Source organism: Bos indicus, chromosome 2, assembly GCF_029378745.1.
Source record: "Bos indicus isolate NIAB-ARS_2022 breed Sahiwal x Tharparkar chromosome 2, NIAB-ARS_B.indTharparkar_mat_pri_1.0, whole genome shotgun sequence".
Classification (NCBI taxonomy): Eukaryota; Metazoa; Chordata; class Mammalia; order Artiodactyla; family Bovidae; genus Bos; species Bos indicus.
The window spans coordinates 49,903,519-49,926,243 of NC_091761.1; the positions used below are offsets into that span (position 1 = coordinate 49,903,519).

At 38.8% G+C, this 22,725-nt stretch overlaps 1 pseudogene; it reads right to left on the reverse strand.

Moving 5' to 3' along the window:
* Positions 1 to 4,916: 4,916 nt before the first annotated feature.
* Positions 4,917 to 22,725, reverse strand: part of LOC109575363 (mitochondrial adenyl nucleotide antiporter SLC25A23 pseudogene) — a 172,121-nt pseudogene continuing 154,312 nt past the window's right edge.

Consider the following 22,725-nt stretch of genomic DNA (forward strand, 5'->3'; position numbering starts at 1 on the left):
GGCAGGCAAATTCTTTACAGTTCAAGCCACCAAGGAAGCCCAAATATTTACCTAGTTTCCCTCAATGGTAGCATCTTACAAATTCATAGTAACACACTGTAACCAGGAGATAGATATTGTACAGTTCACAGGTTTTCAGATTTCCCCACTTTATCTGTGTTTGTTTGCATATGTGCATGATATATTTTTTAGTAGTATCCCATTATTATATACTTTCCCACTTTTGACACTTTGTACTACTTTTCTTTTATAATAAAATCAGAGAATATAAACTAACTTAAAAGAACATATGAGAAATCAGCACCCAACTCTAATAATGAGGGTGAAATCCAGTTGTATAGTCATTATATGTTTCTTCTTCCTTTCCCCTCAGAGGAAAACACCACCCCATATTCAATACTTTAATTAATATTTTACATATATAGTGAAGGAAAGGAAGCCATGGTCTGCTGAAGTCCATGGAGTCACAACAAGTCGGACACGACTTAGTGACTGAACAACAACATATATTCATACATAATTAGATACAAGCAATATATGTTAAAGTTTTTGAAGTGTCAGACTCGGAACAAATGGTATCATAAAGTAACTATAGCATCTGAATGTAAGCACAACATATTGTATGTTTCTTTTGTTGAGCCTTGAAATCATTTTCATTTAACCATGATTATAGCAGAGAATGCAATGAACATTTCCGTTCATGGGTGGATGTTGAGGAGTTTCTCAGAATAGTAGTGGACTTTTCAGATACTAGGTTAAGTGAAAGTCACTCAGTTGTGTCCGAGTCTTTACCACCTCATGGACGATACAGTCCATGAATTCTCCAGGCCGGAATACTGGAGTGGGTAGCCTTTCCCTTCTCCAGGGGATCTTCCCAACCCAGGGATCAAACCCAGGTCTCCCACATTGCAAGCAGATTCTTTACCAGCTGAGCCACAAGGGAAGCCCACTAGGGTAAGGGCATGGTCAACTTCCCTGAATATTAGTAAACAGTTCTTTTGGCTGCACATTTACAGTTAGTAGAAGTATACTGGAGTTCCTGTTTGTCTATATCATTGCACTAACTTTTAAATTCTTTTTCTGTAAGATAGGCCCTATACTTTTGCATTCAGTCAGTTCAGTTGCTCAGTTGTGTCCGACTCTTTGTGACCCCATGGACTGCAGCACACCAGGCTTCCCTGTCAATCATCAAGTCCTGGAGCTTGCTCGAACTCATGTCCATTGAGTTGGTGATGTCATCCAACCATCTCATCTCAACCCTTGTCCTCCTGCCTTCAATGTTTCCCAGCATCAGGTTCTTTTCCAGTCAGTTTTTCGCATCAGGTGGCCAAAGTATTGGACGTTTAACTTCAACATCAGTCCTTCCAATGAATATTCAGGATTGATTTCCTTTAGGATTGATTGACTGGTTTGATCTCCTTGCAGTCCAAGGGATTCTGAAGAGTCTTTTCCAACACCACAATACCAGTTTTGCATTAGAAAACCTCAATTTCCTCACATAAAATTGTGTGAAATTTGTGTAAAATCTGTTCTTTGGTTAATCTGTATCGCTTATAAATTTCCTTTTTTTTTTTTTTTACAACATAGTATTTCCTTATATTCTCAGAATTGTATTAGAAGTTTCAAGCTTCATTCAAATTTCTTTAAATCACTAAGAAAATAAATTTTCTAGACTTTCAGCAGTAGTATTAGATGCCAAAATACATGGAAGTATATCAAAGTTTTCAGTAAATATAAATTAGAAATCTAGCTGTCTATTCACACTAAGTCAAACAAGTGAGATCAAAATGTCATAAATATTTTAGCTAGGAAAAATTTATAAATTTTCTAACATATATTATACATGCTATATATATATATGTATATATATACACACACACAAAAGCTTTTTTGCTATGCTTCATAAAGGCTTGAGAAAGAACAACAACAACAACAACAAAAAAAAGATGGAGAAATTGGAAAACATAAACTAAGTGAAATGAATATGAAATAGAAAAAGTGAAACAAACTAGATAAAAGTAAAAGTCCATCACAAAATCCAGTTGTTTTTAAACATGGCTGCTCATTGGAAACACATCTAGAGCTTTGGAGAAGAAAGCAATACCTGAGCATTTTGAGAATTTGATATTCAAACTCCAACTAAAAATCTTAACTTATCTACTTAAAAAATAATAATTATATACTGGACCTATAAAATAGAAAACCTCAATTCTCACATTTGTAAAATAATATCTACTTCACAAGTTGTGATTAGTTCTAAATATGAAAATCCATATGAAAGCACTTTGCATAGTTTCTGGCACCCAAAAGAAATTCAAACATTTTATATCAAAATGTGAAAAAGTACTTGGAGAAGGCAATGGCACCCCACTCCAGTACTCTTGCCTGGAAAATCCCATGGACAGAGGAGCCTGATGGGCTGCAGTCCATGGGGTCACGAACAGTCGGACACGACTGAGTGACTTCACTTTCACTTTTCACTTTCATGCATTGGAGAAGGAAATGGCAACCCACTCCAGTGTTCTTGCCTGGAGAATCCCAGGGATGGGGGAGCCTGGTGGGCTGCCATCTATGGGGTTGCACAGAGTCAGACACAACTGAAGTGACTTAGCAGTAGCAGTGAAAAAGTACAAAGTGTTCTGCTTTAACTGCATCAATCAAGATGTCTCCTTAGGTGATATTTTTTGTTGTTGTTGTTAAATCTCTCAGTCATGTCCAACTCTTTGTGACCTCATGAATTGCAGCATCCCAGGCTTCCCTGTCCTTCACTATCTCCCAGAGCTTTTTCAAACTCATATCCATTGAGTTGGTGATGCCTTCCAACCATCTCATTCTCTGTCACTCCCTTCTCCTCCTACCCTCAATCTTTCCCAGCTTCAGAGTCTGTTTCAACAAGTTGGCTCTTCTCATCAGGTGGCCAAAGTATTGGAGCTTCAACTTTAGCATCAGTCCTTTCAATGAATAATGAATCCCATGAACATGTGAAAGGGTGATATCTTTGGTGTTAATTAATTAAACCCCCTTTTATTGGTGTTTATGGTTAAACATGATAATAACAACAGGCTCATGCAATCTAGTACTGCTTCTGGCTGTTCTCAGACCCTAAGACTATTGTAAATAGTGCAGGAGGCACAAGAGACTCTGATTCAATCCCTGGGTCAAGAAGATCCCCTGGAGAAGGAAATGGCAGTTGGCTTCAGTATTCTTGCCTGGAAAATTCCACAGACAGAGGAATAAATAATAATCTTCCGATCACCTAAAAGTCTTTAACCTAGTCCTACCTTAGTAAACATGAGATTGTCAGACTGTCAGAATTATAAAAATGCAATGACCTTGTGAGCATCCAGAAGAGGTGGTCCTCTAACAGAAGACTTCAGGCAAATAGATGGAAAGGCAAGGATAATTGAATGAGTTATGAGGTTACCTTCAGATTCCAGAATCCTCTCATATCCTGAGGACATGCCAAGGACATAGTTTCTGGGGACAAATTTGGTTTGATCTATAGTCACATTTTTGGCTATCTAGAATTGCCTTTGTTGTCCTGAGCGGAGTGTACATCCACTGAAGAGAGAATAGACCTCCAGCAGAATGAATGCCTGGCTGTGAATGTGAGGTTTGTGAATAGGGTTTAATAGCTCAAACTATTAGAATGATTAGAAATCTAGTATATTTTCAAAGATGAACAATAGTATCTTTGCTCAAATATTAGCAGACTTCATCATAGCAAATTTTTCTGGAAGTAGTCAGCAGAAAAATAAGCAGAGAATAATGCTGTCGAGAGAATGGCCTCTGAAATCAGAAAGCTATGCCAGATACCAGTTGTGTGATCTTAGAAAAGTTATGTAATCCCTTTGTCAATTTTCTCATCTTTAACAGTATTTACAATGTGAGTTTATTACGAGAATCAAGTAGGATATCTTATCAAAACAAAAAATATGCATGGTAAATTTTAACTTATCCACCAGAAAGGCCTCCTGAAGGGGAATGTCTAAACTATATAGAATTTCAGTCCACAAAGAGTAATTCCATGCTGACTTGGAAGTAACAAAAGCTAGAGAGAAACCAACCAAGCCACATTAGACTTCAAAAAAACTCAGTCAAGTGTGTGAGACTAAGTGTGACAGAATCTACAAAGTGAAGTTCTATGCATTCAGAATTTTAAAACCTCAGAAAGAATGAGAGAAACTCCCAACTACCAAGACCAGTTATTTGGAGGTGATCAGCCAGGTTCCTGGAAGGAAACAAAAAGCACCCACTTCTGGGGTTTTAAAGAGACTTTTTTTTATTGGGGTTTCTTTGCTTTATAATGTTGTGTTAGTTTCTGCTGTACAACAAAGTTAATCAGTTATATGTGTCATATATCACCACTGTTTTGGATTTCATTCCATTTAGGTCACTACAGAGTACTAAGGAGAGTTCCTTGTGCTATAGAACAGGCTCTCAAGTTATATCTTTTTTATACGTATTAATGTATATATGTCAATCCCAATTTCCCAAATTATCCCAAACATCCTTTCCCCACTTAGTGTCCATGTTCTCTACATCCATGTCTCTATTTCTACCTCACAAACAGGTTCATTGGTACAATTTTTTCTAGAATCTGCACATATGCATTAATATACAATATTTGTTTTTCTCTTTCTGACATATTTTATTTTATATGACACTCTCTAGGTCTATCCACGTTTACAAATGACCCAGTTTCATTCTTTAATGGTTGAGTGATACTCTGTTGTGTGCATATGTGTGTGTGTGTGTCAGTTGTTCGGTTGTGTCACAGCCTTTTGCGACGTCATGAACTGTAGCCTGACAGGCTCCTTTGTCCATGGAATTCTCCAGGAGAGAATACTGGAGTGGGTTGCCATTTCCTTCTCCAAGGGATCTTCCTGATTCAGGGATTGAATGCAGGTCTCCTCTTAGATGGCCAGGTTGATGCCCACATAGGGGATGATGCCCAGAACCTGTTGGGCAGGTAAGCTATTGTAGAAGGCGAGGGGCCCCTCTCACTCCAGAACCGGCCACTCACAGTCCAGCAGCCTCTTTTGCCGGCCGCGTCTTCAGCACCTCCATGGGGTAGATGATGGTTTGGGATGTGGCGCCAGCCAGGGAGCCGGCCACAAGGTGCTCTTGCACGTGCAGTGTCTGCTGTTGCCCCTGGATGGCTCACTTGATCTGCTCATAGGCCATGAATTTGATGTCTGACTCAGGTGCAATCTTGAGCACGTTAATCCATTGCCACGCCACAGGGAGCGCACGCCCCTCTCTTGGATCATGCTCCTTCCGGAGGCCCCCCAGGATGTTCGGCCGGTTGCTCTTGGAGGTGTGGATCTGCATGAAGACCTTGAGATGGTCCAGAGGGGCTGTGCCTCTGCAGGGCATGGCACCTGCCACTGCGTCCGCCACCAGCTGCTTCCACCACTCCCCAGTCAGCTTCTCCTGCTCCAATAACTCATCCGGGATGGTCAGGCACTCGCCAATATCCAGGACCATGGAATGCTTCCAGAAATACAGCACGTCTTCTACATTCTCCAGTGAATGCAACAGGAACTGGTCACGCCACTCCTGCCAGTCAATGGGCATGGTGCTATCTCGTGTCTATGCTGTGCAGGATTTTCTCTGCTCCAGCTAGATGGAAATGCTCAGGGCTGGGAAACTCTGCTGGATCTCAGAGACGTTGAAATGGCCATCCTGATTGTGGTCCAGACTGGAACAGAAGTAGAAGGCGTTGTCCCTGCTCCTGCAGGTAGAGGATAAACTCCTCTAGGTCAAGGCCATCATCTGGGTCAGCGTCACCCTCAGGGGAGATGCCCTGTTGGCCGCCGTGGTCCTGGTGGCCCCAGCCCAGGCAGGCCAGTCCCTGGAGCAACTTGCGGATGTCCACGTGATCATGCTTATTACTGTCCAGCTCCTTGAAAAGAAGACCCCAGCCCTGACGCCTCTCCCCACCCCTCCCTACATGGCGCCTGGCCACAGAGGGGAAGGGAGGCTCAGCGGTGGTCTCAGCCGCTGCTTGACGGCTTCTCCTCCCCTCCCTCTCCTGGGGCCCTGCCAGCCTCAGCGCTGCCTGCTGGGCCCTGGCACTTGTAGAAGGCAGTGACTGTACACACACACACACACACACACACACACACACACACACACATATCCTTTATCCATTCATTTGATGGACATTTAGGTTGCTTCCACTGTAAATAGTGCTTTTACAGAGGTTCCTTAAAAAGTGAAAATTGAATTATCATATGACCCATCAATCTCACTTCTGGGCGTATACCCAGAGAAAACCAAAATTTAAAAGGAGACTTTATTGAAGGAGATATTTACAGTGGTATAAGTGAAGTTAAAGAAATTCACAAAGAATGGGAACAGGAAGGGAGTAATGAGAATGAGAAACCATTGCTATCCCTGAGGTGAAGAGGCAAGGGAGGACTGGTGTTTTCAGAGCTTAGGGAAAGCTAGAGCCTCCAGAAAGAAAGGCCTGATGGAAGCTATGGCTGAAAAACAGCTTCTCAGAACTCCAGTTTAAAAATCACCTTGCTGCTGCTGCTGCTGCTAAGTCGCTTCAGTCATTTCCGACTCTGTGCAGCCCACCAGGTACCCCCGTCCCTGGGATTCTCCAGGCAAGAACACTGGAGTGGGTTGCCATTTCCTTCTCCAATACATGAAAGTGAAAAGTCAAAGTGAAGTTGCTCAATCATGTCTGACTCTTAGCGACCCCATGGACTGCAGCCTACCAGGCTCCTCCGTCCATGGGATTTTCCAGGCAAGAGTACTGGAGTGGGGTGCCATTGCCTTCTCCAAAGATCACCTTGAGTTACTGTTAAATAGAAAGTTCTGGTTATGTCTCTCTATAATATTTAAGCCCAGATTCTTCAGTTTTAACAAGACCTCAAGTGATTCCTGTGCTATTGGGGTTCCATCCTTGGACCATGCTGTAAGAAGCAAGGACATAGAGAAACTTAATCACTGCCACATCCAAGACATATAAGCAGTGAAGCATCTAGCTCCCTGGCAGCCTAGATGTTAAAGAGTCTGCCTGCAGTGTGGGAGATCCAGGTGATCCAGGAGATCCTCTGGAGAAGGAAATGGCAATCCACTCCAATACTCTTGCCTGGGAAATCCTATATATGGAGGAGCCTGGCAAACTACAGTCCATGGGGTCACAGAGAGTCAGATTTAACTGAGCAACTTCACTTTACTGTCGTCACTTCACTTCTGCAGTTTTAACAAGACCTCAAGTGATTTCCTGGAGAAGGCAATGGCACCCTACTCCAGTACTCTTGCTTGGAAAATCCCATGGATGGAGGAGCCTGTTAGGCTGCAGTCCATGGGGTCGATAAGAGTCGGATACGACTGAGGGACTTCACTTTCACCTTTCACTTTCGTGCATTGGAGAAAGAATTGGCAACCCACTCCAGTGTTCTTGCCTGGAGAATCCCAGGGACGGGGGAGCCTGGTGGGCTGCCGTCTATGGGGTCTCACAGAGTCGGACACAACTGAAGGGACTTAGCAGTAGCAGCAAGTGATTTCCGTGCTATTGGGGTTCCATTTTAGGGGCATGCTATAAGAAGCAAGGACACAGAGAAACTTAGTAACTGCCACATCCAGGGCATATAAGCAGAGAAGCATCTGAAAAAGAAGTGTTCCTTGTCCATGTGTTAATAGCGGATGAACCTTTTCCTCCTCTACCCTATGGAAATGGTATATAGGGTAGAGTTTCCTGATGTAAATTGGATTCAGAGTAGATGAGATAAAAAATCCCTTTTCTTATATAATACTATACTATAAAACTCATTTACCCAAAACTAAAATTAGATTTAGGGAAGTGAACAGAACATAAAGGAAAACATGATTTCAAATGCAGTTTTAAAACACACTGCCATGAAATAAGCATCCTGTCTTCAAAACTTACTACATTAGGTTTAGAGAAATAATGGAAATTATACAAACCAAAATACTGTAGCACCTATTTCTGGATAATAGAATACCAGAGATTGGTATTTTCCTCTTGTTTAGATTTTTTTTTAACTGTTTCTATACTCAACATGTATTATAGCAAAAACAATATAAATTTTAAAAATGAACAAATATAGATATTTGATAATATTTAAATTCAAAAGTTGCTTTCTGCATATAGTTCTAAGTGACAGATACCTCTAATAAATGGTTTGAGAAAAATATTTAAAACATGAATCAAAAAAATAAAAATAAAAAAAATAAAACATGAATCATTATATTACTTACATGTGTAAAGCTTCTAGAGTATCATAGTAAAATAAACTTTTGTACCATAAATAAATCATTAAAGTTGAGATTGAAAGCTTCTATAGAGAAAATGAGTTGCTGGAGAAACAAACACAGTGCATCACTTATTACAGATGATTCTTTACCTGATCAGGCAAATGTGAGTGTCACTATGTCCATAGAATAGAGGAGAAAAAGACCATGAGCTATCACATGTACAAAAGAAAAGCTCTTTTATTTCCACCTGTGGGATTGTCCTATGATTTAACATTTGGCTCTGTTCTTCCCAATCCCTCATCCCAATAAGACAGTGCTTTTTATAGCTTTAACAGTCATTTTTTTTTTTTTTTTTTTTTTTTAAGGCTACCCACTCCAGTATTCTTGGGCTTCCCTTGTGGCCCAGCTGGTAAAGAATCTGCCTGCAAGGAGGGAGACTTGGGTTTGATCCCTGGATTTGGAGGATACCCTGGAGAAGGGAAAGGTTACCCACTCCAGTATTCTGGCCTGGAGAATTCCATGGATTGTATAGACTGTGGGGTCACAAAGAGTTGGACATGACTGAGCGATTTTCACTTTCATTTCCAGAACTTTTTTTTTTTCATATATGATATTATACATGTTTCAATGCCATTCTGTTTTGACATAGCTTCCAAGTTTCTTTAACATTTCTGAGAATTTTGATATGGTTTTTCTGTTAGTATCTACCATTCAAAGTAAAGGGATGGTGGAGGAGGGCCAAGGAAGTTACAGAAAGTTTATATATATTTATCTCTCTCTCTCTCTCTCTCTCTCTCAAAGAAAGAGTCCACTGTATCTCCTATTTTCTTATGTGGGAAATATGCATAAGTGAGATTAAATCTGAATAAATAAAGGAGAGTCAGAAAATCATTCTTAATGTCAATATCTTCAAAGTCTTGAGAGAAAATTATTTTCTCTCAAACTTAGGATCTTATATATAGTCAAACTGGCATTAAAATGACATGGCAAAGCATTTTCCAGAAAAGTGAAGATTCAGAAAATTTCTCTGCCTAAAGCTGCGCCTGAAAGAAATTCTAAAACTGGTATTCCATCAAACTAATTTAAAAAAAAATTGAAAGATATGGAACTTAAGAAAGAAAGTTGAGAGAAAACTAGCAAAGAGTAAATACATAGCTAAGAATAATTTGTGTCATGAAAGTGAAAGTGTTAGTCATTCAGTCGTGTCCAACTCTTTGCTACTCCATGGACTGTAGCCTGCCAGGCTCCTCTGTCCATGGAATTCTCCAGGCAAAAATACCTGAGTGGGGTGCCATTCCCTTCTCCAGGGGATCTTCCTGACCCAGGGCCTGAACCTAGTTCTCCTTAATTGCAGACAGATTCTTACCATCTGAGCCACCAGGGAAGCATACAGAATTATAAAATTATTATTTCAGTAACAATATCTCTTCTCCCAGCTGTAGATACTGGAAAGGGATCTTTCCTTCCTTTCCAGTAGCACTTCCTTGGCCTCTACCTCAATTGCCTAATCACTGTGCTATGTTAATAAATACCATGGTAATAGTATAATTGGTGTATCTAAAACTAAATTAATCATTTCATAATAAATTTCATCACTCCTACTGAGTTCAATATTTTCTTCTGACTTACTCTCAAATCTTTAAGATAGCAGATGACTGCTGATTGCTTTCTATTTTGTAGTATTTCTAAGAATTTCTCCACAGGAAAGATGTGATTCCAATTATTGGTCAAAAGACATTACAACCTAAGATAGTGTGGTGTCAGGCACCCATGAAAATACATATATTTTTCTTTTCTGGTAAAGGAAACCTTAACATTTATACCTAGCAGTACTCTACTTGTAGAATGAGAGAGCCAACCATCGTATTTCTCTGTCTGACCTTCCCCAAGTTCCACTCATGTGTAGGAACCCTAGAAGTTCTAACTGTCTCTAAACTGATTATTGGGATTTCCACAGGGACATCATATTAGGAACTAGCTCCTAATTGTGGAATATAAATCTTCTCCTATTTTCCTCTGGTGGCTCATTATGATGCTGCTTCCTATTAACTAAAGGGATCACACCAGTGTCTGCCTAGGTTTCCAGTGTACTGCTTAAACTCGCAGAAGCCAAGTGAAAGCTGCTGTTGCCTAAGGCCAGAATCTTGGGTACCTTTGCCAATAACTCACATTTTCTGTAGTGTTGGTCCTAGAGAGATCACTGCCATTGCCAGCCTAGCTGCTGCAGGCATCTGTACCTCAGCCATCTGCAATTGCCATACTTGCTTTAGCCATAAGACTTCCACCAGTGGTGAGACAGTGCTCTCAGAGTCCATGAGAGTGACAGAGTAATGAGATTTATTCATTTATTCTACTCTTTCCTGAAGAGTCAGGCCTGAGTGAACAGGAGATAGGCCAGTGGAGACAGGGATGAGGCCATATTATTTCTCTATGAAGCACTCTTGGTGAACACAGTCATCTTGTTTTTTGCACCAGTTCCACTCTCTTTCCCTCCATGTCCCTATACCCATGATTCAAACAGTCCATCCAAACTGACTATAAAGAGCCCATTTGACCCAGCCTTCAGATGAGTGCAGATCTCCTTGAAATCTAAAATTATGTTCAAGCTGAATCTCTACCAAAAAAAGAAAAAGAGGGGAAAAGGACACTTAGAAAATTATTTCTGTTCTATCTGCTTTGTATTTCAGAAACTGCTCTCAAAATAAGTTCAAAAGAATAAAAAAAAGGAAGAAACAGACGCAAATGCTAGTGATATGCTGAAAATATTAAAAAAAAAAAACCAGAAAAACAAACGAACAAAAAAACCTGATGATCATACATACATTAACTTTATAATAGTATTTACAAAGTGGTAAGATACAGCAGCTACAAGTCATGCTGCCAGCGGGCTGCACAGTGCGGATTTCTGCAGTGCCCGTGAGTCTGTGCAGCAAATCTTTGGGAAAGAGAATGGTGGGGTCTAATGTTAGCAGCGGTGGAGCAGCCCCCTAGGGAAGGCCTATATAGATAACACAATAATAACTGCAGGGTGGACACCAGAGGTTACATGGCTGTTAGCTGCATTTGAGAAATCAATTAGGTAGGCCACTGAGAAGTTTAAACTGAAAAGAGAGTTATTTGATATTTTAGTAGAGAAACTCACTAGGATATATGAAGTAGAGTTTAAGAAAAATGATATTGAGGAAAAATATTATTTTAGTATGAGTATACTCACTCATATGAGTGAGTATATACATAGACTCATATACTAGGAAACAGATTGTTAGAAATTTTAGGAGGAACTGAGGCAGATGCTAAGAGAAAGATATTTATTGCTTATGTAAAAATGTCTTAAAGAATACTTTTTTAAAATAATAAAAATGATGGATCAGGAATTAGAAGATTTAGAACTGAAATCAAATTATTTTTCTTTGAGAATATCAGTAGTTTTCAGAACTGCAATTCTTGAATAAAAACTTCTCTAAGTTGGATCTTGGGAGAGGTTGAAGAAGTAGTCGTAAGGATAATTGTCAAAGAGCAGCCTTTTTACTGAATAACTTGTGCTTCCTTTGAGGTTTTTTTTTTTTTTTTTTTTCTTCATCTGTAAAGAAAAGAATATCTAACTTTCGGATAAGATTTTAGATTAAACAATGTACCTAAAACCACGTAGAGCTTCCCAGGTGGTGCTAGTGGTAAAGAACCCACCTGACAATGCAGGAGACTTAAAAGGTACGGGTTCGGTTCCTGGATCGGGAAGATTCCTAGAAGGAGAGCATGGCAACCCACTCCAGTATTCTTTCCTAGAGAATCCCATGGACAGAGGAGCCTGGTGTTGCTACAGCCCATTGGGTCACAAAGAGGTTGACTGAAGCGACTTAGCATGCAAAACCAAATAAAATCACCTAACACTGATTTCTATTTGAGAACATCTATGCACTAAAATGACTTCCCTCCTAGCTCAGGTGGTTTAAAAAAAAAAAAAAAATCACTTGCAATGCAGGAGACCTGGGTTCAATCCCTGAGTTGTGAAGATCCCTTGGAGAAAGAAATGACTACCCACTCCAGTATTCTTGCCTGGAATATCCCATGGACAGAGAAGCTTGGCGGGCTACAGTCCATGGGGTCATAAGTGTTGGACACGATGCAACTTAGTGACTAAACCACAACCACCATGCACTAAAAATACAATGGGTTTTTATTTTTAAATTATTTTCCCAAGTTAGTATTTGAGAAGTTTCAAACCTACAGGAAAGTTGAAAGAATGGTACAATAAACTGTGCAAACTCTTCACCAAAATTCTTCAATTCTTAACATTTGCTCATATCCATATTCCTTTAACTCTATTGTGTTATAACTAAAATACCTTAGGATGCATCCATCTCCCAGAATAAGAATATTCTTCTACATACTCACACATTAAAATACTCTAGAAATTTAAAATTGATCTTATTATCTAAAATGGATCCCATATTTAATTTTCCCCATCACAATAATAATATCCTTTGTAACTTTTTTTAATTGTTTCTTTGTATTTTCAGTTTTTTACTTTGTTTTTATTCCAAAAAGCAATCAAGGATCATACACAGCATTTATTGATTCCCAGCATTTTCCAATGGGATTGCTATATGGCACTAGTGGTAAAGAATCCACCTGCCAATGCAATAGACATGGGTTCGATCCCTAGTTTGGGAAGATCCCCTGGAGGAGTAAATGGCAGCCCACTCCAGGAAGCTTGCCTGGAAAATTCCACAGACAGAGGACCTTGGCAGGCTACAGTCCCTAGGGTCACAAAGAGACATGACTGAGCACAGAGTGTATAAATAATAATTTCATTTCCAAATTAATAACGCTGATTTTTTAAGTCTCTAAGCCCACTTTCTCTCAATTCGGATTATCTGAGTGTTTCCTCATGATTAGATTCTAGTTACAAATAGGAATTTTGGGTTTTGGTTGGATAATGCATTCTTAGATATTGTGTACTTCTCAGTCCTTCAACCATGGAGAGAAATATGTTTGTCCCATTATCAGGGAGACTGAATGATTTCAGGTGATGCTAGATTTCTCAATTATAAAGTTATTTTTGTTAAGGCAAGTTCATGTGCCAGATGCACAGAGAGACTAAACAAACTGAAATACTGACGTTTGGAGCAGAGAAAGTTAATTGCAGGCCATGCAAGGAAATGGGTGACTCTTGCCCTAAAAAGTCATGAACTCCCCAAAGGGTTTCACCAAAGTCCTTTTTTTTTTTTTTTGGCTGCACTGGGTCTTTGTTGCTATGCAGGAGCTTTCTCTAGGTGCGGGGTGCAGGCTTCCCATCGTGGTAGTTTCTCACGTTGCCCGGCAAGGGCTCTAGGGCGTGTGGGCTTCAGTCGTTGCAGCTCCTGAACTCTGGAGCACAGAATTAGTAGCTGTGGCTGACAGGCTTTGTTGTTTCGCCGCATGTAGAATCTTCCTGAACCAGAGCCTGAACAGATTTCCCCTGCGTGGCACTTTTAGAAGTCAGGTGAGGGGAGGTGGGTCACAGGGTCTATGATCAGCTTGTGCACAATTCTCTGATTGGCTGGTGGTGAGGTTGCAGTGAGGTGTCACAGGGGTTAGCATTCTCAGTCCTTAGGCTCCAGGAAGACTGGGGCTATGTATTCAGGGTCATCAAGTCATTAACATCTTCCAGTGGGGGCAGGAGTTCAAGGCTGCAAAACAACTCAAGAAATTTGCATCACATACTATAATCTGGGTACTTCAGAGAGGAGCTAAAGCAGAGAATGTGGGGAAGGCCTGTCCTGGGAAGACCCCCTTAAGGTCCTTCTCGGTTACACCTTTGCCTTTTCTAAGTATTAAGCAATATATGGCTATGATAATATGTTTTTCATAAAAAGGGTATTGCAAAACTCTTTAAAAGACAATTTTTAAAAATACTCAAAACATGAAGCAAGTCAGTTTAAATATTATCTCTTACTTTCATTGCCATCCTCCCAGCTGAATAAATGTAATATTTTCAGCCCTAATCTCTACTAGGGAACACTATAAATGCCAAGGTAGTCTCTTGCATAGAGATACTAGAAATTGGAATGAGAGTATTTTCTGTATCTAGGAGGTGAAATCTTGTTTAAAATTTACCTTTCTAAACAAATACATTTGTGAGTTCTTGAATATTTATTTTCAGAAATGATTCAAAGTGTTGGTGCTGGAGGTGAGTGAAGCTGGCAGCTGCAGCTCTATTTCAAGGTCCTTTGGGATGGGTAATGCTGTGGTCATGACTTAGAAACACAACTTTCCCAGCCCCACTTCCTTCAATTACATGAAACTGGAGCCTGTTTTATATCTCTTTGACTGACTGAAAGTCCCACTAATGTCAACACCATACCCCCAATCCACACACATGATCCTTAGAAAATAATGAGACAATCCACATCTTTCTGCTGAACCTCAATTTTTTTTTTCTGCTGGCTGATGGCAATAGCCTGTAACTCTACCTCAATCCTTTTTCTAAAAAAAAAAAAAAAAATCCCCGCTAAATGCTGCCTGTTATTGGTAATTTACCAAATGTTTCCATCTCTCTTTTCTTCCTTTTCCTTCCTACTCTATCAATGACTCAAATGCACATCTAAAAGTAAATTAAATGTATATTCCATATATATTTTAAATTATAGAATATTCCTCACTTAGTGTATTATATTATAAAGCTAATTTAAATATATGAATATCAAAACTGGAGAAATTAATGTCAATAGTTTTCAAAGTTTTTTATTGAAATGTAATTGACATACAGCACTGTATTGGTTTCAGGTATGCAATATGATTTGCTATTTGTATATATAGTAAAATGATAAGCACAGTAAGACCAGTTAACATTCGTATCCAACACCCTACAGAGTTACAACTTTTCCCTGTGATGAGAAATTTTAAGATCTACTTTCTTAGCAGTATTAATAACTATAGTCACCATGTTGTACATTGTTATTTGATCATCTTCACACATTTTTCCTACTCATTCTCTCCCTTTCTTTGTTGATCTCATATCACTTTAATGGATTTACCTTGTTTCTTTTGAGATAAAAATAGACATGGGTCTTAAATATGGGCTTCAGTTTCCAACAGGCTAGGATCCTACCTACTCCATCCAGCCTTATCTTTTACTGTCTGTCTCATACACCTACCCTTCTTCCAGTTTCTTGAATAGGTGTTGCTCTCTCCTACTACAGGGATTTTACACATGTTATTTTATCTTCTGGAATATATCTCATTTTCTTCTGCTTCCTATTCTCATCTGGATAAATAGACTCTAAAGTTCTTGTTATAGATGTTTTTAATGGTTAAATACCCAAGATTTTAGTTAATTAATTAACTAATGGAGACATTAGTAAGATATTGTAACTAGTTCAAAAGAGATTTCAAAGAACACGCCAAACACACATGTATATATACACACCTACGTGCTGCATGTTCTAGTTGTCTCAGTCTTCTCCTACTCTCTGAGACTCCATGAACTGTAGCCGAGGCTTCCTTGGTAGCTCAGCTGATAAAGAATCCAAGTGCAATGCAGGACACCCTGGTTTGCTTCCTGAGTGGGGAAGTTCCCTTGGAGAAGGGATAGGCTACACACTCTAGTATTCTTGGGCTTCCCTTGGTGGCTCAGATGGTAAAGAATCCGCCTGCAATGTGGGAGACCTGGGTTCGATCCCTGGGTAGAGAAGATTCCTGGAGGAGGGCACGGCAACCCACTCCAGTATTCTTGCCTGGAGAATCCCTATGGACAGAGGAGCCTGGCAGGCTGCAGTCCATGGGGTCACAAAGAGTCAGACATGACTGAGTAACTCAGCTCAGCACAACATAGTGGACTGTAACCCAGATATGGAACATGCCTCTCTTAAGTCTCCTGCATTGGTAGGCAGTTTCTTTACCACTAGTGCTACCTGGGAAACCCATACTTACCTCTACATGTGTGTGTGTGAGTGTGTGTTGTGTTGTGAGTGTTGTGTGTTTAGCTGTTTGCACATGTGTATTTATGGAGAGAGGCAGGCAATGAAGAATGCTGAGATGAGTTTATAAAATTAGGTAAAGGTGATCAGTATCCACAGGGCAACAATCAGTTGTATTCTACTGGATGAAATATGTTTGTATTTCTATGGACAAGAACCATTTGCATTATAATATGTGTTCTACAACTTATTAAACTGTGAAATGGCTCAAATATAATGAAAAGTGTAGATAATCTAGAGTGGTGCTCTGGTCATGACTTCCAGTGATCTTTTATGCCTCTTTCCAAGTCTCACCATTTTCCTCAATCAACTCCTCCATCATGATCATAAAATCTCAAAGCTTACTTCTCCTAGTAATAACATTCAGATAATTGAGATTACTGAAGTCATAAAGTAAATTCTCTTTGAAAGTTTTCATAAGGGATCTTAGATCAGATTTTTGAAAGCCTGTATAATTTACTCTCCCAAGGGAATAATACTAAGTCTAAGAAACTCCACCAGATTTCTCTAGCCATACATGTAAATTTTGATGACTGCCTTCCTTTGCTATGTCAGCAAATTTACTAATTTTCATGTCCTACATGACTTTCTTAATTCCTGTAAGGCTGGGACCTGGGAAGCCAGGTACCAGGCCAATTTTCCTAACGTCTTATTTGACATTGACTCCAGACATAAACGATTTTTTTTTTCTTAAAAAGTACCTATCCTACTTGAGTTAATCAACATAATTAAAGTCCCTTGGACTGCAAGGAGATCCAATCAGTCCACCCTAAATGAAATCAGTCCTGAATATTCATTGGAAGGACTGATGCTGAAGCTGAAACTCCAATACTTTGGCCGCCTGATGTGAAGAGCTGACTCATTTGAAAAGACCCTGATGCTGGGAAAGATTGAAGGTTGGAGGAGAAGGGGATGACAGAGGATGAGATGGTTGGATGGCATCACCAACTCGATGGACATGAGTTTGAGTAAGCTCTGGGAGTTGGTGATGGACAGGGAAGCCTGGCGTGCTGCAGTCCATGGGGTCACAAGAATCAGACATGACTGAGCAACTGAACTGAACTAAATTGTCAAATACAATACTCCAGATAAGGTCTTGGTTATGCAATTGATTCCCCAAATTGTGTCATGATAAATCATGATAAATGGAAGACAGATTCTTATTGATCCCCAATAAATAACTATTTGCCAAAGTAATAAAAAGTAAGAAGATTTAGTAAGAGTTTCTAGGAATTAGAATCAGACATGATTTTTAAATATTTTATTGTAGTTTTTAAAAACATAATTATGCATTCAAGTTAAGTAGAAAGAGAAAATACAGCTTTTTAAATCCAGATAAATATGACAATGAAACCATATCAACCACATTCAGACAAATAATCATAATCAAATGTCCCTCATCAGCTCATTCAGTCCTATCTAATTGAGTCTTCACTTATTGGATCTTTGGTTAAGAGGCTGTTTTCATAAAGCCCTTTGGCTTTTGGACTAAAATGAGTTCTGCAAGTCTGTCTCAGTCCACTGGTACAGTATGGAAGTTTTATAGCTGATGTGAGTTCAGAAGCTTGTATTTGAGAGTTTAAAGTATCAAAAGTTCAAAGTACCTGGAACAGTAATTTCCCACAGGCTTTGAGACTGTCCTTGTTTGAAGATTATATTAAAGCCCTCTGGTAAACTCTAAATTAAAGTTTAGGTAAACTCTAAATTAAAATAAAATCTCATTTTAAATGATAGATTTAATGGCTGTGATTTATTTAATAATATAACCCAAAATATCAATATGGAAAAGATCACATTTCTCTTTCGAGGTAGAGAATAATTTAGAAGAATTTTGATGAGTGTTTCTGCAGGTAAAACATAGTATAGTCAGCAATAGCATTGATACATCTCCAGGGAATTCCTATGGTGGCATACAAATTCTGAAATACGTGCATTAATTTATCTACACACATTTAACAAAGGAAGATCTTGTTTCTCCTAATTGGACAGATTTTCCCATATAATAATTTACAATACTAGCATAGTAAAGAAATCTAATTCTATCTAGCATTTCTCTGGGAAATTTCAAAGTTAGTTTTACATATTAAAGTTATGGAGAGGGTGGGAAGATTTGGGAGAATGGCAATGAAACATGTAAAATATCATGTAGGAAACGAGTTGCCAGTCCAGGTTCGATGCACGATGCTGGATGCTTGGGGCTGGTGCACTGGGACGGCCCAGAGGGATGGTATGGGGAGGGGGGAGGGAGGAGGGAGGAGGGTTCGGGATGGGGAACACATGTATACCTGTGGCGGATTCATTTTGATATTTGGCAAAACTAATACAATTATGTAACGTTTAAAAATAAAATAAAATTAGAAAAAAAATTATCTAATATGTAATTTTAAGCTTTATAATAAAAAAGCTTTATAATAAAAGTTATCTATATTGTGATACCCTCAAAAAAAAAAAAATAAAGTTATGCTGAGACTTTCCTTTTATTCCTTTAACATATTTGAAATTTGATATTGAGAAGACAAACTCAAAATATTTATCAGAAGAAAGAATTTGACACTTATTAAGAAAGGATCATCCGTGCCTAAAGATGCCTATTTAAGCACAGTGAGAAGAAAGCATTTAACAATACACGTGGAAGGTAATGTAATTATAAAGAACCCTAGGTCTTTCATATGTAAGAAAAAATTTTTTTTCTTTTTTCTTTAATATCAAAGCATAATTAATTCAACATAAAGCATAAGAAAAGTGTTTGGTAAAACATGAAATCTCTGCTGAGGAAATCAGGTGAAGCAGGTAAAAAAAAAAAAATAATATTTCACAAAGTAGTCAAAGGCATTAGTCAGTAAACCTAGAAAGTAATTCTAATGAGATTAAGTGAAATTTGACAGACTTTTATTTAACACCTTTCCTCACTTTACAGACTTAGGTATTATATTCCACTGCAAATAAAATTTGCTTCCCAGGCTTTCTCTTTCATTAGTCTTTTTTATAGTGTAAAACTAACTGACTTTTTATTTGAGGACAGTGGTTCTCGCTTGGGTCTGAAAGTTCAAAAGTATTTTCAAAATAGTATCACGATGTTTTATGTTAACAGACAATGTGTTAATCATTGTTATCATAATTCAATAAATACAAATGTTAATTTTCCATTTTAACATCCAATTAGTTAAATATTGAAAATTATAATTCCCATAAACAAAAGCTATTTGGCATCCTTAGAGAATTTTAATAATTTTGGTCCAGAGACCAAAAAGATTGACAACTGCTGCTTTAGGCCAAAACACTTCTTTTTTCTTGAAAAACAAAAGCACTCGCACATACACAGTTTGATGTCTTGGTTTTTATTGCTCTTAGTATAACTTCAACTAATTAAATTAATTATGGGTATAGGTATTTAACCATAACACCATCACAACAATAACAGAGACTTCTATCACCCCCCACCACCACCACCGCCAAACTTTTCTTGAGGCTTTTTGTAATCCATCCTGCCTTCCATTCCCATTTCCAGATGGGGGATAGCTACTGATCTGCTTTCTTTCACTATAGATTTGTTTGTATTTTCTAGAATTTTATCTGGAAAGGAAACATACAATATGTATTTTTTCCAGATTAAAGCATAATGATTTTAAGATTTATTCATGTTATTCTGTAATCAGTACTTTGTTCTTTTTGTAGCAGTATTATATTATCTGGATATACCACAATTTGTTTGAGCTTCCCAGGTGGCTCAAGTGGTAAACCATCTGCCTGGCAATGCAGGAGACGCAGGGGATGTGGATTCCGTCCCTGGGTCAGGAAGATCTCCTGGAGGAGGAAATGGCAACCTACTCCAGTATACTTGTCTGAAAAGTCCCATGGACAGAGAAGCCAGTTGGGCTACAGCCCACAGGGTTGAAAGAGTTGGACATATAATGTGTTTACCTACTTAACTATTGATGAGCCCCATGTGTGGTTTCTAGTTTTATAAGTCAAGTTGTTATGGTAGTATACAAAAAAATTATTACCTTTAACCACAGTAAGTAACTGTTATTTCACAATCAGGGCACAGATATGTGAAAATGCCTGGCAAATGACAGCATTTTAGCAGATGAGCAGAACCCATGAGCACAGGCATCATACCTCTCAGCTGCACACATCCAGTTCTCACCTTCTAAATGTGTCAAATATAGCACTTACATTATCCTGACCGAAAGCTCTAGTCTCTCTGTAATACATAGAAGTAATATATAAACTTAAAATTATGCTCAATGAACGATGTTTCAGTATTCTCTTACTCAGAAAATATTTAGCTATTTAGATTATTTAGTTAAAAGAATAGACTCAGGAAATTCACTTAATAGGGGGTGTATTTGCAATTCACTAAAAGTGAATCAATGAATAAGCTTCTCTGTTATCTTGATTATGTTCAAGTACCATGGAGAGTCAGAAAACCTGATGCAACTCCAAGACAATGTCATTGCTTACAGCCTTTCTCTGAGTTTAGGTGCTGAAGAAAAAACTCCTTGGGACAGAGGAAATTATGCCTGCGTTTCCCAATCTATAAAACAATTGTTGAGATTATTAAATGAGTTAACTTGGTAAAATTGCTTAGAACTGTATTTGACACATGAAAGTGAAAGTGTTAGTCAGTCCTGTTGGACTCTTTGTGACCCAATGACTGTAGCCCACCAGGCTTCTCTCTCCATGGATTCTCCAGGCAACAATACTGGAGTGGATAGCGAATCCCTTCTCCACGGCATCTTCCCAACTCAGGAATTGAACCAGGTCTCCTGTATTTCAGGCACATTCTTTACTGTGTGAGCCATCAGGGAAGCCCCCATTTGACCCATAGTAAATGCTCAGTAAAGCTTAATTTTCATCGTCATCTTTAGCATCATCATTGTCAGAAAAATCCTGATAATAGGTATTTAAGAAAAGGTATTTAAAAAATTAAGCTCATACTCGGTTAGAAATGAATTAGTGACTGCATGATCACACCATTTTAAAGATGAAAGTGCAGAAATTCAGAAGAATTCATAAATTTCCCATAATCACAGAACTTGTTAGGACTTTGCTACATCATATCAGTGTGGGATCATATCACAATTCTTAGAATGCCAAAGGCTACGATTTTAAACAAAATCTTTATCTTGGGATTAGTATGTGTGCCTCAGCTGGTTAAGAATCTGTCTACAAAGAGGGAGACCTGGGTTCAATCCCTGGGCTTGGAAGATCCTCTGGAGAAGGGAAAGGTTACCCACTCCTGTATTCTGTTCTGGAGAATTCCATGGACAGAGGAGCCTGGAAGGCTACAGTCCATGGGATCACAAAGAGTCAGATGCAACTGAATGACTTTCACTTTCACTTTCATGTTATGACTGGTGAATGCTTTTCTTCTAGTTATAGCGCATGGTCAGGTTAGGTGAATGGGTTAAGTTTAGAAAGGGAATTTTTCAAGGAAACTTTTTTTTTTTCTTTTTTTTAAGTAAAAAGGTACCTAATCATTGGAAAATATTTGTAAAATACAAGAGTATATATAAAAAGAACATCAGATCAAATCAAATCAGTCGCTCAGTCATGTCCAACTCTTTGCGACCCCATGAATCACAGCACGCCAGGCCTCCCTGTCCATCACCAACTCCCGGAGTTCACTCAGACTCACGTCCATCGAGTCAGTGATGCCATCCAGCCATCTCATCCTCTGTCGTCCCTTCTCCTCTTGCCCCCAATCCCTCCCAGCATCAGAGTCTTTTCCAATGAGTCAACTGTTCACATGAGGTGGCCAAAGTACTGGAGTTTCAGCTTTAGCATCATTCCTTCTAAAGAAATCCCAGGGCTGATCTCCTTCAGAATGGACTGGTTGGATCTCCTTGCAGTCCAAGGGACTCTCAAGAGTCTTCTCCAACATCACAGTTCAAAAGCATCAATTCTTTGGCGCTCAGCCTTCTTCACAGTCCAACTCTCACATCCATACATGACCACAGGAAAAACCATAGCCTTGACTAGACGAACCTTTGTTGGCAAAGTAATGTCTCTGTTTTTCAATATGCTATCTAGGTTGGTCATAACTTTCCTTCCAAGGAGTAAGCGTCTTTTAATTTTCTGGCTGCAGTCACCATCTGCAGTGATTTTGGAGCCCAGAAAAATAAAGTCTGACACTGTTTCCACTGTTTCCCTATCTATTTCCCATGAAATGATGGGACTGGAGGTAATCTAATCTATAATCTTCCTTTCCATAACTACTCTAAACTGGCAGGTATTTCTTTTCTCTCAGTTTAGGTATGTATTTATTATTATTATTTTTATAAAATTGTTATGAAATTCAAAGTTCATTTATTTAATAAAGAGAATAGTTGGAAGGAAAGTAGATACCTCTCTTGGTAGCACTTATATCTGGGCCTTTTCATTTTGAGTGTCCAGTTTTTCAAGTGTAAGAAGCTGACTGCACTTTACCATTCTTTAGGGCATAAAGGCAAACCGTTTGTCTTTTGATTCTTAATTTATTACTTCACAGTTGTAATCTCCGGAGCTGTAGAGGATGTTCATCTCT